This window comes from Schistocerca piceifrons, chromosome 1 (assembly GCF_021461385.2).
Source record: "Schistocerca piceifrons isolate TAMUIC-IGC-003096 chromosome 1, iqSchPice1.1, whole genome shotgun sequence".
Taxonomy (NCBI): Eukaryota; Metazoa; Arthropoda; class Insecta; order Orthoptera; family Acrididae; genus Schistocerca; species Schistocerca piceifrons.
This window is the reverse complement of record NC_060138.1, coordinates 836521173-836539356: the sequence shown is the minus strand read 5'-3', so window position 1 is coordinate 836539356 and position 18184 is coordinate 836521173. Positions and strand designations below refer to the sequence as shown.

The 18184-nt window shown below is 43.4% G+C and overlaps 1 protein-coding gene across 6 annotated transcripts in view; it reads left to right on the top strand.

Annotated features, from left to right (window-relative positions):
• LOC124714763 (leupaxin) overlaps positions 1-18184 on the top strand; it is a 496191-nt gene that overhangs the window by 296563 nt on the left and 181444 nt on the right. The window lies entirely within an intron of this gene.

The window sequence follows — 18184 nt, the reverse complement described above, 5'->3', positions numbered from 1 at the left end:
TGGCTGTGCTGTCTCGGTCGCAAACCATACGGTCGCGAGAGCTTGCGTGGCGTTCCCATAAGGCGAAGTCTGGGAAGAGCCCACGCACCTCGCCAGTGGCTTGGCGGACGTTACCGACGTCTGCGCTAGCAGTCCGCTGGTCACGTGCGGGCGATACACATCTTATCCTGTCAGGCATATCCCGCGATATGAAGAGCGGAAGGAGGAAACCCAAAGAGCGAACTTTCCGCGCGTTGTCACCGCTTCAGAATGTAAAATAGAAGCAGTTCACCTGAGCCCAGAAAAAGGTTTCCGCCTTGTTCACATTCTTGTTTTGTTTTTCCTGGTTTCTCAAAAGATTCTACGGCATAACCCCGCCACAGTTTCTACGTTCTTGTCATTCTTGGATTACATTTGTAGCTCATTGAGTTGACCGTCAGATTACAAACAGAAAGGCTTGAAAATTACTGCCGGCATTCGTGGCATAATTGTTCACTTTTAGTTTTTAATGAATCGCTGCACTATTGGAAGAACAGGAATGCTGAAATACCGCGGATTTCGTACCGTCTTGATGAAATTATTGTTTTTCCTTTTATTGTTTAGTGAATGAACACTGTTGTAGTCTTTATTTTGCGATGCCGCAAGTACTACTGTAGTAGGGTCGTTTCGTCGTTTTGAGGAAAAAATGTTTCTGTCGAAACATTTCCTGTAGCGTGGATCATTGACCTTTCCGCCCACCTTTCCGCCCACGCTGGTTTAGCGAGGTTTCAGCGGTTTCGCTAAATCGCTTACGGAAAATGCTGGCGAGGTTTCTTGAAAAAGGCTATAGCCTCCGTCCTCCCCATCTTTGTCCACCTGGTCTAGAACTCTTTACGGGTTTGATCTCAACGGGATGTGAAAAGCTGATGTCTTTTCGTGTTTGCCAAATATTTGTTCAGTTAATATCAGCGTCAGTCTCGTACTATTGCCGTTGGTCTCGTCCGTCTTTCACTGATCACAATCTGTTCAATCACCATGTTTTCGGCTTACGCGTCAAGACGTAGCACTATTTCTAACGTTTTCTTCTGATTCACTAACAAGGTACAAAAGTTAGTATAATCACGAAGAATTTATGTCAACATCTGAATAATGAGTACTGACTTGAGATCATTCAGCTTTCAAACGGACGTAAAGGAAGGGAGATTGTTAAATTTCCATCGATGACGAGATCATCAGAAATTCAGAACAAGCTCTGTTTGGAAAGATGAAGGAATCGCCAACGTCCTTTTCAAAAAGACCACTCTAGCATTTATTTGCCTTAAGCGATTTTGGTCAACCACAGAAAACGTAAATCTGCGTATCGGAACGGTAATTCAAGCCTTGCTCCTCCACTACTGAGTTGGGCTTATAGTATGGGCTAGGGTTTGAACATTACAATTATTACAGATACTCTACATGCGCCGTCTATAAACAACACACGGAGGTTGTCCGTACCTACTTTGCCACTGGTAACAAGTGAAGACAGGCAATTACAAAGTTTACCAGACGACAAGCATCACACGCCAACATGCCGTCGCAATTTGATACACATGCTGTCAGAGTGTAAGAGACCAAACGCTGTTGGCTTCCATAATAGATATTAATCCTCACTGGGAAACTCGTTCAGCAATACTTCGTACCCAGACACGATTAATTCTGAGTACCCCAAACGAATTAACTCTATTGAAATGAAATGAATGAATCTATGAGAATGAAATCAGTGTAGGTTCAAATGTTCAAATGTGTGTGAAATCTTATGGGACTTCATTGCTAAGGTCATCAGTCCCTAAGCGTACACACTACTTAACCTAAATTATCCTAAGGACAAACACGTACACCCATGCCCGAGGGAGGACTCGAACCTCCGCCGGGACCATCAGCACAGCCCATGACTGCAGCGCCTGAGACCGCTCGGCTCAGTGAAGGTGCAATGACATGAAATGTTACCAGTACAAACAGCTCGACGTGCGTAACCTGTAATGTAATAAATATGTAGTAACAAGCGACAATGTGTGCCGGGCCGGAAAGCGAATCCGAGTTCCATGCCTGATTCACACTTTCATAGTTATTTCTTTTTCTACTTACGATTTCCGAATGTTACTACCAGAGTTTCTTCCACGGTGTATGTGAAATAAATTAACTGCTCTGAAATTAAATGCATGAATCGATGGAGATATAATCAGTGAAGATGCATCGAAAATCATAGAGGGAAAATCAGTGCTCAAGTTTTGAGTGAGGTCTGGAGGCGTACTCAGGTTGCCTTATAGTTAAGGCGACTGCTCGTGATCAGCAGAAAATATAGGTTCGATTTCTCATTTTCAGCTGTCACTGTGATTTCACGTTTTGAAACGTTGTCCCGATACGAATTATTTTTCTGAGGGGCTGGTATTGATCGCCCTGTAAACAGCCCTGCTTGCCATAGTGAGAGTAGGTCCGACACATGTTTGCGCTTCTCCACTTGCTGTATATATTTTTCCAAAAACTTAGCCTGTTAAATGATGCTGTGGTTATAACGACGTGCCTGCTTGCTGCTGTGCATTCCATTGCTCGTTACTCTCCTCATTGCCGGCCGTTGTGGCCGAGCGGTTCTAGGCGCTACAGTCTGGACCCGCGCGACCGCTACGGTCGCAGGTTCGAATCCTGCCTCGGGCGTGGATGTGTGTGATGTCCTTAGGTTAGTTAGGTTTAAGTAGTAAGTTCTAGGGGACTGATGACCTTAGAAGTTAAGTCCCATAGTGCTCAGAGTCAACTCTCCTCATTTCTGTCACAGCCACGATTTTTTCGCCGGTTACCGTGTTGAATATCGATGTTGCCCGTCTGGAATGAAATCTGTTGAACATAATGTTGACTGAACTCCAAACACAGAGCCTCATGTTCCTGGGTTAGATAGTGTGGTATTCTTGAACTGACAGTTCTTCTGCCATAGAGACTCATTTATAATCATGGCCGATGATGGGGTTCTTCGAGATAAAATTAAGGGACATAGTTTTCAGTACTCGCTACAGACGATGCCGCACATTCATCCCACATTTCTTACAAATAATTACTCTTAGCTAAAACAGTTTTTTAAGAAAGTTGTTCTAATATTTTACGTAGTGTTGATAGATTCCAAGTATGCCTATTCTGTGAACCGCTCTGGAAGTGGCACGTGTTCTTCATCACGTGCAATACCACTTTTATTCGCATCGCTCTTACTTTGCCGCAGAGGAAGTCATGCCGGCCAGTAGGCTGAACGATGACGGACAGCCACAGCTCTTCAGGGAAGACGGAGCTCTGAGATTAACGTCCAGCTAACGGTCTCCAGTCACGAGTGCTTTTTTTGTTCTCGCTATATCGGTCCAATCTTTCATAACTGGATTTCACCTGATTAATACTAGTGTAATGAGGTACCTGTCCACAGGATTGAAGGGTCTATGAAAATAAAAGATAAAATGAAATCTCATTGTTAAGTATGAATATGCTATAGAAAACAACGTGTCAATTTCAGTAGAATTACACTCACAGCGTGCTCCTTAAGCGCAAAAGTTAATCTGGTTGGTCGACTTTGCTTAAACCGTTGCGAGAGATAACGATGTACAAATTAATGTTCCCCTGTTCCCATGTGGCTGCTGAGGGGTACTGGAACTATGTGAAAAGGTAAATGGTCATATTTCTTTTTGGCAGTAGTTGCTGTTAAAAGCGGGTATTGCTCTTCTTCATTCCCTTGCAATACACCCCGTCACTAGCTGTCTGCAGCTGGCATACTGAACATGGCTCTTCATTACCTTACTTTTCTTTTTCGTTCTTGTCACGCTGCGAAATTTCTTCCTGAATTTTATCGGCGTTATCCGTCTCTGCACTACCCTTATTTTCGTGTTCAGGTTCCTAAAGGGAGTCACTTTTCTGTCGATACACTTACGCGTACTCCATATTTTGCAGAGCGCTAAGGATCCATATTTTGCAGAGCGCTCAGGATCCGTGGCTCAGTGATGCCGGTTATGTCGAAGTTTTACAGCAACGCTTGTACCATCAGTAATTTTTTTATGCATCCAAAAATTTTGTGACCTGACATAATTTCAGGCTAAATCAATGAATTGTCGCATTGGAAAGATTGAGTTTTCTCTTCCTTTCAGCCCGTGTATTTATATGTATCTGCTAGTATAACTTTTGTTTACACATCAGTTCCGTTTGTTTGTTGCTATTTTTCTTCTTCGGATGATGTCTCACATTCTGAGCAAGGACGTAGTAAACTTAAATTTACTCCTATTTGATTTGTTGTGTTTCTTCAAAATTGTTCAAATGTGTGTGAATTGCTAAGGGACCGAACTGCTGAGGTCGTCGGTCCCTAGACTTACGCACTACTTAAACTAACTTATTCTAAGAACAACACACACCTATATCCGAGGGAGGACTCGAACCACCGGCGCGAGGGGCCGCGCAGTCCGTGACATGGCGCCTCAAACCACGCCGCCACTGCCCGGGGCTTGTGTTTCTTAAGCTGCATCTCCCTTAAGTTTAAATTTGAGCTAATTATTGTGCAGAATCAATATAGTTATTTATTTTTCAGTGCTATCATACACTTTAGACTTGTTCATGATAGCACCGTCCATTACTAACAAAAATATGGCGCTCGTTGACTTCGCTTTTGTTCTTCGGTTTGCATAAAGTGAATTTACTTAGTGGAAGGAGCTGAAATGGGAGAAATCTGACATCAAAAGGAATGCACACACACCCAGCCACACACACACACACACACACACACACACACACACACACACACACACATTTCTCTTCAGTACTAAATTGACGATTTCTTGATGTTTCGGAATGTGTCTTATCAACCGATCCCTTCTCTTTTACTCGATTTATGCAAGAAATTTCTTTCCTTCCAAGTTCTGTTCAGCGCCTTCTCATTAGTTACATGATCTACCCATAAAATCTTCAACATGCTTCTGAAGCACCACATTTCAAAAGCTTCTATTCTCTTCTTGTAATATGGTCCACATTTGACGTACGTATAAATGCAGACTGCAGACGAATACCTCCAGAAAAGAGTTCATAACGCTTAATCTACATTCAATCTTAACGAATTTCTTGCCATTGGTAGTCTATATTTTACACCCTCTTTACATCAGCTGTCATCGGTTATTTTGCTGCCTGAATATCAAAACTTATCTACTACTTTTAATGTCTCATTTCCTAATTTAATTCCCTCAGGATCGCCCGATTTTATTCGACTAAATTCCGTTGCCCTTGTCTTGCTTTTGTTGATATTCATCCTATATCTTACTGCAAAGACTCTGCCCTTTCCGTCCAACTGCACATTCCAGTCCTTCGTTGTCTAACAGAATTACGTTGTGATCGGCAAGTCTCAAAGCTTTTATTTCTTCTCCTTGAACTTTATTTAATTCTGCTTCATATTTTTCTTTGGTTTCCTGTGCTGTACATATTGAATAACATCGTGCAGAGGCAACAACCCTGTCTCACCACTGCATCCCTTTCATTCCCTCGGACTCCTATAACTGCCGCCTTGTTTCGGTACAAGTTGTATCTAGCCTTTGGATCTCTGTATTTTACCCCTGCTACCTTAAGAATTTCGAAGAGTGCATTCCAGTCAACATTGTCAAAAGCTTTCTCCGAGTCTACAAAAGCTATAAACGCAGGTTTGCCTTTTTTTAATACAACAGATAAAAGATAAAACGTAGGCCCAGTGTTGTAATATGTTTTCTTTGTGAGAGATAACTTTTTTTTTGGGATGGCCGGTAAAGTGCCGCGGCCTTCAGAAGAGGGCAGCAGCTGCGGTGTGGTGTGGACTGTGGTGTGGTGCAGCTGCGCGCGCCGCGCCTGCCCGTGGCCGGCCTTGTTATACAGGAAGCGCCGACACGACAGGACAGGACAGGACGCGGTGTGACGTGTCGGCTCGGCTCGCCTCGGCTCGCACATTTCTTGCAGCGGGTGACACACGCACTTGCAGCACGTGTTATCTGGGCCTGGGCGCGGCTGATGTCATGCCCCGGACAAGGGCGCCTCCCCCTCCTCCTCCTACGCCAGATAGCTGCGCCGGATAACAACCCTTCTATCCCGAGGCGTGCCACACGCCGCTATTGACCGAGTACTGCGCTCGCTTCCTGGTTCTACAATCTTCATCGTTGTCGCCTTCCGCTTATCCGCAAACTCGTTCCTGCTTCGAAATGGGCGTGTTCCGTCTAAATCTGTCAGCGTACTCTTTATCTTAACAGGAACTCACTAATGCGGTGTGTGTTTTTTCCTTTTTTCGGCTATAAAGAAACTTACTGCTTTAGTACGTCGCATTGTAGATCTTCCTATGACCGATAGATACGATATTTCTCAAGTGGGAGAGGGGGTTGGGGTTGGGTTGTTTGGGGGAAAGAGAGCGAGGTCATCGGTCTCATCGGATTAGGGAAGGACGGGGAAGAAAGTCAGCTGTGCCCTTTGGATGGAACCATCCCGGAATTTGCCTGGAGCGATTTAGGGAAATGACGGAAAACCTAAATTAGGATGGCCGGGTGCGGGATTCAACCGTCGTCATCCTGAATGCGAGTCCTGCGCGTTAACCACTGCGCCACTCAAGTGGGAGAAGTCCACGACAGTAAGTCAGTGCCGTATTGAACCCAGTTTTTTAGTTTTTAATATCTACATCTACACAGAAACTCCACAAGTCGCTGCACGGTGTATGGCGGAGAGAACGTCGTAACATCGCTAGTCATTCCCTTTCGTGTTCCACTCTCAAATGGAACGAGGGAGTAACGATCACCTGGATGCTTCTCTATTCGCGCAAGCTCATAGATTTGTGTCCTTACGACCCTTACGTTAGATAAATTTCAGTGATAGCACAATCTTCCTGTAGTTTGGCGGAAATGATAATTCTCCAAACTTCCGCAGCAGCGTTTCGCGAAAATATTGTCTTCTTTCGCGAAAGTATTACGGTTATAGGGACTCTCGTCCAACTACTCAAAAAATTTTAATATGTTTACATTTGTGACGTCATCAAGCCACACCTCTCCTCCTATCCTTCCTCTTCTCTCTCCTCCCCCCTCCCCCATAAATCTCTCCTCTCCTCTTCCCATCTCCAGCCCACTCCAGCCTATCACTGGGTAGTGTTAGAATGAAACAACCAGTCAAAATCCAAGCCCAGTAGTGCTAGTGAAAAAAAAAGGCAACGTCCCTTTTTCGTTGATGTAATTATTGTGACGTCACAAGCCAACTCCCTTTTTATGATGTCAACGAGAGATGAATGCGGAAAGTGTCAAAAATTAGCTTGGAGATTAAAAAAAAATAAAGGTAGCGGAAAGTAGTAAATTTAAAAAAATTTGCTTGCGCGCGCACACACATACACACACACACACACACACACACACACACACACACACACACACTAAATGAAGGATAGTGATAGAGATATCTACGTAAATGACGACCAGCATTCTCCATTGACCATAATTCCCTCCAGTGACCATAACTCTTCCCATCGACCGCCATTGTCCATCGGCCACCACTGTCCATCGGCCATAATTCTGTCACCTGATCGCAGACCGAACTCCGGTCCCTCACTGCTTCTTCAGCCGGCCGTTGTGACCGAGCGGTTCTAGGCGCTTCAATCTGGAACCGCGCTGCTGCTACGGTCGCAGGTTCGAATCCTGCCTCGGGCATGGATGTGTGTGATGTCCTTAGGTTAGTTAGGTTTAAATAGTTCTCAGAGACATTTGAACCATTTTTTTGTCGTCACTGTGCCTGTCCTACTCTAGTGTCTACACAGACTCGCCTTCAGATCTCTGGGGTAAAGAATATAGACTACACTGCCATACTGCTGAATCGAAAGACTTCCCTAGACTCAGTTCTGTTGCTCGTGGCAGAATGGTTTCTTTTTTTGAAAAGCAAGTGTATGGAATTCAGCATCAGATTTGTATACAGTGTTAACTTGTTGAATACAGTGAATATGGCGCTTTGAGTAAAAGGAGTTCACCTCCACTCCGTTACGCTGTAAGCTGAGCTGGTGTGGTATTTCTTTCATCAAACTGTTGAAATTTTAATAATAATATTCATTACTAATTGTACCTGACCTGCGTTGCAACGCTAGGGAAAGAAAGAAATGTATTTGGTTGTATAATCTGTTTATTGAAGTGCTTTTGGATGCACAGTATTTTTTGTTTTTCCGTTTGGTGCGTACACGAATAAGTCAGACGGTTTCTCGAAGCGTGAGCAAGCCACGTAACGTTCTCCGTGTGAGAAGCATGGATTTTCCAGATTTTTTCTACACACTTGTAGTTTGTTCGTGCGTTTTGTTGACGGTTACTGCAAGTGCAAGTCACACCGGGACCTGCAAACGTTTGAACTGGAACGGCATATCTACTAGAATCATTCGGATGCGTGGTAATACTACATCTTCTCCTTGGTCCCGTCTCAAAGCCGTGGTTTATTGATATTTCTGAGAAGAATGAGGCGCGCCACCCCAATTTTTAATATCAACACGTGCGGCGGCACGCCTGGAAAATCAAATCCAAGAATTCAGTCGTATAGTTTACAACTTCGTCTTAATTCATTACAGTATCGATGGACTTATAAGTTGTCGTCTCGCCTGATATTTTGAATTGAATACTGTAATTGATGGCATTGTCATCGCTGTTTTTAGATGCTAATATAGCGTTATCAGTGAGCCACGTATTAGAATGCAACGTTGTGTCGAAATTTCGAATCAATCGGTAAAGATACCTCCGAGATTTGCTATTAAGAACAAGCGAATTGAAAATGTAAATGTTTCTAATCGCAAATCCTGGGAAGTACTTGACCAATTTATCTAAAATCTTAACTCAACGTTGCATTGGAATACGCCCGTGGTTTTATATACTTTATTTTTGCCAGATGTGTTACGAATAGCTTTAACAGTAAAGAAGTAATAAACAAAACGTCATGCGGAACGCTGTAGTGTCACGCATTTCGATGTTTATGACGTCATATTTTCTGAATTATATTTCGTAGAGTGATGTAAATATGGCAGCACATTTAGCGATGTATGTGGATATTGTATGCAAAATAAAAGTCATGCCTGATGCAGCAGTTTTACGGCATATACACCGAAAATGCAGTAAGCGATACCTCTTCTTCATGCATCGTTTTGTGGGGGGTGTCAGCGAGTAAAATTTTCGTGAAGGTTTGAAATTATAAATTATGTTTAGTTTGTTGCCAATCGTTAAGCGTTCTCATCCTCAAATAGCAGATGGAAAGTCTGGGTATTTTCTCGCGGTGACATCCCATTGTTTATGACTTTTTTGTTTTTGAGCCTTCGTGGGCATACAGACAACAACTCACCAAAGTTTCATCGCAATCGGATGAATTGTGTTGGAACGCATAAAGGGGAAACATACAACGAAACATTAATTTTTATTTGTATAGATGATAATGAAATTTAGACGAAAGTAAATTATAATTTTTCTTTGTAGTATCTGTTGCTAGTGGCCCACGACAAGAATCGAAGTCTAAAATTTTGTGCTTTCTGTTTGTCTTAGAATGATCATCGTCAGGGAGATGATTAACCATGTGTCATTCTGAAGCAAATTACGGACAGATTGTGAAATAATGAATTTGTGTTTGTCGGCAACAAGTGTACGTGTGACTTTCACTTTCAGTTTGAGCGTTTTGTTTGTAGTTTATAAAGTCTTACGCATTTCTCCGTTCGTTCCTTTTCTGTACACGGTGGACATAATCATGTCAAGGAGAATTAATTCGTCTTCAGGTAGACAAGTCTTCCATACAATCAGTCAGTAGTATTCTTACTCATTTGTGCCGACTTGTGTGATTTGGGGAGCCACGTATTTGTGTCACACCTGTTTAAATATGTTCTGTCTGCCCAACTTACGTCCTGAGGGCGTCTTTCTACTCACAGGCGGTTGAGGACGCTTGTCGAGCGCTTGGAGGGAGCTTCCTTTTCCAGTAACAGGCTGTGACGCGGTTTGTTGGTTGCCTCTATAGAGAAGTGTTTCCCTCATTTATCAACAGGAAAACTCAAAAGCTTTTTAAGCCCACTAAGGTGGTAAATTGGAAAACGTGCGTAACGCAACTTAGGTTTCGATAAATATAGCACATTTAAGTAAGTAAACTCTATGTATCCGTATAGTAAGCGCGCATTTACTAGCTGAGCTCCTCATATGATTTAAATGCCACAGCAGCTTGATACGGCTATAGCTCGTCATTTGAAGCGATTGAGTTAAGGACACTGTGATTGTCTTTTGCGGGAATCCAAACTTAAAGTGCAACGAGTAGAATCTTGCGCACTACCTACTGGCGCTCCTTGTGTAGAATGCGTGCATAGTAATTGTTATCCCGAAGAGGAACTCGTGCAAAGTAGTCTAAAGTTATTGTGAAGTTATACGAATTCGAAAAATAATTCCCTAGCGTATAAGCCCTGAGTATGTGAACCTACAGGGTGGACCATTTGAATCCACAATGTGGAGGCCTTAAACGAGATTTACAATGTGCTTTTGAGGTTAAAGTGATTTTTTAAAGTGGGAACTCTGACATTTTATTCAAGGTTTGGAAAGGGCGGCATTTTCTGTATAATATGATCCATTGTTGAATGTCATGGCTAGTTAAATTGAGGTTAAATAAGTAAATATGTTTTAGTTATAATTGGGATTAGTCTAGAATAGGGGAGGGACACACCAAAATAACAAAATAAAATGTTAGATACAAACTGGAAGGGACATATCGAGGAAGGGGAGGCGTGGGGACTCATTAGACGACTTGTAAATCAATATCTTCGTTTTATTTATGGTTCTGTCTTGCAGATGTCACAATATTTATACGCTGTGATGTATTTATTTTTGACAATAAACAGGTTAAATAAAACTTAAACTTCAAATCTCTGTTTCCCCTTTCCAAATCTGACTTCACAAATAGGGTTTCCATGAAACAAAACTCCAACTTCGAATGAGCTTCGATAATTACCTCTGAAATCATGGTTATTGGTAATGATACGTGGCCCTTATGCCCGTTCCATTTTGGATCTAACATTGTATTTTGCTGTACCCCTCCTCAATTCCGCGTTAATCCCTACTAGAACTAAAAACGTATTTGCGTATTTGACCTTGACTGAACGTTGCCATGACCTTAAATAATGTATCATTCTGTACTTACAAGTTCGAGTCCTCCCTCGGGCATGGGTGTGTGTGTTTGTCCTTAGGATAATTTAGGTTAAGTAATGTGTAAGCTTAGGGACTGATGACCTTAGCAGTTAAGTCCCATAAGATTTCACACACATTTGAACATTTTTTTGTACTTAAAATTTGTTTGTGTTTTCAAATCTTAACTTTTACGTACAACATCTTGCTGTATCTCGTCTCCATCCTGATTTATTCCCCATTATTGGTTAAAATGGTCCACCCAGTATATTTATACAGGATTGTCGGAAGAAATCTGAAAATCTTACAAGGCTGTTGCATGGTAAGTTGTGCTGAGAAACAATTGTTAAGAAAAACGAAATCTATACGTTTCTCCGTTTCTGAGTTAATGAGCATTGAAGCTGATCAGTCATATCGCTGCGCGTGGAAATAAAAATGGCCTGCCAGAGATGGTGCAGCCAAACGTGTTCATCATTTGGCTTCCTAACGGAACCGCAACAAGGATCTAACGCAGTCTCGTTCGCCATCATCTACGCTATGAGAACAACCGACACTTAATGTATGTGGCGGAGCGCTTGAATTTACGCCCACAATGGCCTGATTACCTAACTAAAAAAATGGTTCAAATGGCTCTGAGCACTATGGGACTTAACATCTATGGTCATCAGTCCCCTAGAACTTATAACTACTTAAACCTAACTAACCTAAGGACATCACACAACACCCAGTCATCACGAGGCAGAGAAAATCACTGACCTCGCCGGGAATCGAACCCGGAAACCCGGGCGCGGGAAGCGAGAACGCTACCGCACGACCACGAGCTGCGGACAATTACCTAACTGCACTGCTAATTAAGTAGGAAACGGTGCAAAGTATCGAATATTTTTCTTAGCAATTATTCCTCGGTGCATCTTACCTGCAACACCATTACAAGCTTTTCAGACTGTCTCTGACCACCCTTTGCGAATCAATAACTTGTGTCATGGAAAATATGTGAAGTCTTTTTTAGTTTCGAGTAATATACCAGTGAACGAAATGAAACTGAAGTAGCACCTAGAAATCGCCACAAAACAAGCAATTTATTCGTACACGATTGATGGTGATGCAACTTCGAGCTGCAAAATATCGCTGGCCGCTGTGGCCGAGCAGTTCTAGGCGCTTCAGTCTGGAACCGCGTGACCGCTACGGTCGCAGGTTCGAATCCTGTCTCGGGCATGGATGTGTGTGATGTCCTTAGGTTAGTTAGGTTTAAGTAGTTCTAGGTTCTAGGGGACTGATGACCTCAGATGTTGAGTCCCATAGCGCTCAGAGCCATTTGAATCATTTTGCAAAATATCTTATTTGAGTCGGTGCATTTTGTCGAGGAACAATTTCACGTGTTACCAATAGGAGGCAACGGATTATTCGTAGCCTATTGATTTCTTGGAAATACTGATGATTTTGGTATTGAGTCATCTTAATGTGAATCTGTTTAATCATCTACACACCAAGACAAGAGACTCGGTAATGAAGAAACGATATATGCCGTGGAAGATGGTTCAAATGGCTCTGAGCACTATGGGACTTAACATCTGAGGTTATCAGTCCCCTACACTTAGAACTACTTAAACCTAACTAACCTAAGGACGTCACACACAGCCATGCCCGAGGCAGGATTCGAACCGGCGACCGCATCAGCAGCGCGGTTCCGGACTGAAGCGCCTAGAACTGCTCGGCCAAAGAGGCCAGCTGCCGTGGAAGAGGTTCTATAGCTCTCATATAATGTGTCATGACTCTACCTAGTTGACATCGGTACCCATGAGTGTCCCGGAGATACCAGATAAACATCGTACTTTATGTCCAGCCTTTTGCCTTCTAAGGCGCTCCAAATTCATTCGGAATTATAGCCGTCACCTACAGCGTACGCAAGCACAGTTCTAATACGACATACATTTAAACTGAAAGATATGGTTCAGGATGAATTTGGAACGTCAGCGCTTTACAGAATAAAAAACTGGTGTGTATCTAGTATCATTGGGATATTCATGTCAACAAGATACAGTCTTGTCATATTATATCAGAATACCGTACGACATGGCCTGTACTCACTCATGTACCCATTGCAACAAGGGTCGTTGACGATGTAGGTTCACACCGTAGGGTAAATTGTGGAACTTTATTTTGGACGAACGACTGATCGGCGTTGACGAATGCTACAAATCGCAGGTAGGCTGAACGTCAACAATCCACATCACGGAAGTTGCGGACGCTCTCGCAATGCCCCTTCCCTCTCCACACAGCCGGCACTGAATTCCGATAACACAGCGTCCAACCACACGAAGCTCAGAATACCCACAACTGTTCGTGGCGCAATTGGAAGTACATTTTGTTTGGCCTTTTTCTTTCCAAGAGTAAGCCAGACTGGAAATGTATCATCCAATGGGTGCACAGCAACTTGCTCGTGAGTTTCGCTTCAGTTAGTACCAGTGAACGTATAATTTTGGACTGCAAAGGGTTGACAAGCAAAGGGTTGGCAAGATTCTGCGCGAACACGATTCACTCGCGAAGCTTGTCTGTGAAAGCTGTTTCTGCTCCATGACAGCAACAAGAAATACTGATTATATGCCATTTATTTCCTCGTACTGGTATGAATGTCTGTGATATGCGTTCACCAGTATTAGTCATTTACACTTCGCCACGCGAATGCAATAGTTCGACGCGTCACGTAACGGGAGTGTTGCCAGGCTTTGTAGTGGCGGTCGGCGTGAAAGTCGAGCGCAGTATGGACGAGAGCGCTATTTTAACACATTTGATCGCGGTCAGATTGTGGCCGTCTGACGCCTAGGGTACTCCCCCCATCTGCAAAGTGATGGAGACACTCGGCTTTCCACGTTCCGTTCCGGATTACCGCAATGTGGGGAAGACCGCTGCTGCCAGAATCGAGTGATGTGTACATTGTGCTGATTACAGGAATTGCTCCGGATTCCTATAGCGAAAATATGGGCCACAGTGGAACGAATTACTCAGCAGTTCAGTTGTGGGCAAAAAAAAAAAAAAAAAAAAAGGCTCGTACGTTTACCTTACAGCATGTCACAGGGCGTAGGGATGAGCGCGGCTGGAGGAAAATAGACAGTGGAGCTCGAAGCATGGCAAAAAGTCACTTTAACTTGTGAATCATGGATGCACGCTTCCCGCAAGAGATGAGAATGTCGAAAACCACATGATGCAATGTATCCAACTCGGTAGCAGTGCTCTCTTCAGCCACGTGGTGGAGGTATTCAGTTATTCAGTTGTGAGAGGCATTTACATTAGGTAAACTGAGCTTTTGACATGTCTGGCATTGTCTAAGCAGTGAATGTGTGTGTGTGTGTGTGTGTGTGTGTGTGTGTGTGTGTGTGTGTGTGTGTGTGAGATGGTGGTGGTTAACAGTGGACAGTACTGCAGATAAGTCTTCTTACTACTCTCGTTAGATAGCTAAAGCAGGAAGAAAACAGTTCACAAAGCGAGTTTTAAGAAAGGTATGACAACGCTCGGCTGTAAAAACCTTCCTTTTTGCAATCCGAATTGCACTTGTGGGAGAATGTTATCGAACAGCACTCTTTGTCGTCACACGTCCTTATCGAATGAAATCCTGAGGGCAGAATTAGAGCGGCGAAGGAAACTAGTCAACCTTGTAGACAAGAAACTGCACACCTATTATGTAGTTCCTCCCATTGCGACTTGGAGCTCTTGCAACACTGTTTTATATTTTGTCCATTATAATTATCCGGACTATTATGCCGTGGTCGGTTGATGAATTCTGTGTCAATTCCCAACGTTTCGTCTCCGACTGCGGGAGACATCTTCAAGGGGGTCCGTAGTTCGATGGAAGGTCCAACACACTCACTAGCTCAGTCAGTAGCGAGCCAGTGTGTGTGTTGGACCTTCCATCGAGCTACGGACCCCCTTGAAGATGTCTCCCGCAGTCGGAGACGAAACGTTGGGAATTGACACAGAATTCATCAACCGACCACGGCATAACAGCCCGGATAATTATAATGGACATGATATTTCCGGCCGTGAAAGTCTACATTTTAGTATTAGTTTTATATTTATTTTATAAATATCTAAACATCTGAAATTTGGATGCATAATATATAATCTTTGTAGTCACACAAAATCGCTTCAGGTTTCTTAGCTTTTTCCGAGAAGCATCAGCATCATGATGTTTCAACATTTTTCGGAGCGACCGAGCGTGGTGGCTCTGTGGTAATACACTGGATTCGTGTTCAAGAGGTCGGTGGTTCACATCTACACCTACATGATTATTCTGTAGTTCACAGTTAATTGCCTGGCAGAAGGTTCATCGAATCACCTTCAAGCTATTTCGTTACCGTTCCACTCTTGAACAGCGCGGGAAAAAGGAACACACAAATCTTTCTGTGCGAGTTCCGATTTCTCTAATGTTACTATGATATCATTCCTCCATATGTAGGGGGGCGACAACAAATATTGTCACACTCTGAGGCGAGAGTTGGAGATGGAAATTTCGTGGGAAGATCCTGCTGCAACGAAAAACGCTTTTGTTTTAATGATTGCTACCCCAATTTACGTATCATATCAGTGGCGCTCTATCCCCTGTTTCGCGATGCTGCAGAACGAACTGCCCTTCTTTGAACTTTCACGATGTCGTCCGTCAATCCTGTCTGATGCAGATCCCACACCACACAGCAGTATTCAGAAGAGGACGTACAAGCGTAGTGTAGGGAGTCTCTTCAGTAAATCAGTTACGTTTTCTAAGTGTTCTGCGAATAAATTAGAGTCTTTGGTTTGCTTTCCACACAACATTGTCCATGTGTTTGTTCAAATTTAAGTTATTCGTAATTGCAATCTGTAAATATTGAATTGAATTTACAGCCTTTAGATTTGTGTGATTTATCGTGTAACCGAAATTTAGCGGATTCCTTGTGGGACTCATGTGATGACTGAGCACTTTTCATTATTTAGAGTCAATTGCCACTTTTCGCAGCATACAGATATCTTGTATAAATCGTTTTGCAATTCATCTTGCTCATCTGATTTAACAAGACGGTAAATGAGAGCATCATCCGCAAACAATGTAAGAGGGCTGCTCAGATTGTCTCCTAAATCGTTTATGTAGCTCAGGAACAGCTGAGGGCCTATAACAGAATGTTGGGGAACGCCAGATATTTTCTGTTTTACTCGATAACTTTCCGTCAGTCAGTACGAACTGTGACCTTTCTGACAGGAAATCCCTGTAGGTTTTTTTGTGGTTTCTGTAAATCACTTAATGCAGATAATGGAATGGCTCCTTTGAAAAGGACACGGCCGAATTGCTTCATTCTTCTCGTCATAGCAGAGCTCGTGTTCCGTCTCCAACGATGCAGACAGTCGACCATTTCTGTTACTGTCTATACTTCTCAACCAATGCAAGTTATAACCAAATCCTTTGGGATCAGAACGTGACGTCGTTGTTGTTGTGGTCTCCAGCGCGAAGATTGGTTTGATGCAGCTCTCCACACTAATCTGCCCTGTTGAACCTCTTGATTCTGCGCAACTAATGCAGCCTAAATCCATTTGAACCTGTGTAATATGTTCAAGATTTGGTTTCCATCCACAATTTTAAGCCCTCCGCCCCTCACTTCCTTCCAGTACCAAATTGGCGTTTCTTTGATGCCTCAGAATGTCTTATCAACGATCCTTTCTTTAACTTTACTTGTGCCTCAAATTTCTTTTTTCCCCGTTAGTACTTCCTCGTTAGTAACTGAATCTACCCATTTGATTTTCGACATTTTCTGTGGCACTGTATCTCAAAAACATCTAATCTCTTGTTGCCTGAACTGCTTAGCGTCCGTTTTTCTTTTCCATGGGCTGCACTCCATGCAAATACCTTCAGAAACATTCTGCCTCGGGCATGGATGTGTGTGATGTCCTTGGGTTAGTTAGGTTTAAGTAGTTCTAAGTTCTAGGGGACTGATTACCTCAGATGTTAAGTCCCATAATGCTCACAGCCATTTGAAGCCTTCAGAAACGACTTCTTAACATTTCGACCGTCTTTGGAGCCTCCTCTTCAGAATGACTAAACTCGAACCAGTCAAACACCCGGAAGGGTTTTATTCAGGTTGAGCGTTTCGTTGGCCGCTTTTTCCAGTAGATGTGCCGTTGGCTGCCAGCAGTATGGGCCTAGATATCCGCGACACCCTGCCAGCGCCTTGTTGATCCCGCCCTAGTTGGCGCAGGTGCTGTCCCTGTGAGCTCGGCTGTTGGCCCAGCCATTACAGCGGCCTGCAGTAATGCCAGACTCCGCTGTATATTATGGGGCTGCTGGCAGGTACGAAGGCCACTGCAGCCGCCGCGCCGGCCGCGTCATCATGCGCCGGCCACGTCATCATTGCCGTTGCGTAACGTTGGATGGAGTTGTTCGCCTCGATGTCGGGACGCAGAAATGAGGGCTGTAGGCCTCTCTCTATTAGCTACTGGTGCGAACAGTTTTATGTTCCGTGCTTTCTCTGTACTTGCCGTGTAGCAAGATATACCTACTTCATCGCTGAGACTTGTTTCGTGCGCCCTTAAACCTTCCACACTTGGGCGACCGAGCGTAGCAGACGGTCGCCAGGTCCTCCGATCTATCACTAGCTGTTCGCACTCCTGTGGGCAAATTGCTAATCGCACGCGACGAACCTGCCATGCGTGGCAATATGGCTAAGTGACTGCGTATCGTTTGTGTGGTTATTAAGTCGGACTGCGTGGTTCTGTTTCATTTCACTGTGCTCACCTGGACTAAGAAGTTCACATTAGAATTTATAATTACTCAGGGAGTTCAAATGGCTCTGAGCACTATGGGACTTAACTTTATATATATATATATATATATATATATATATATATATATATATATATATATATTGCTGGCCACCGTAAATGCAACACCAAGAAAGACAAGAGGTAGCACAACAAAATTTATTTTGTAGATAACATGTTGACCAAGTATCAAATGATTACGTTTACAGACGTCTGTGACATGTGGTTCCTGCCAGAATCAGTAGCCAGAGTAGCCGCCATTGTTGGAGATCACCGCTGCCACACGTCTCGGC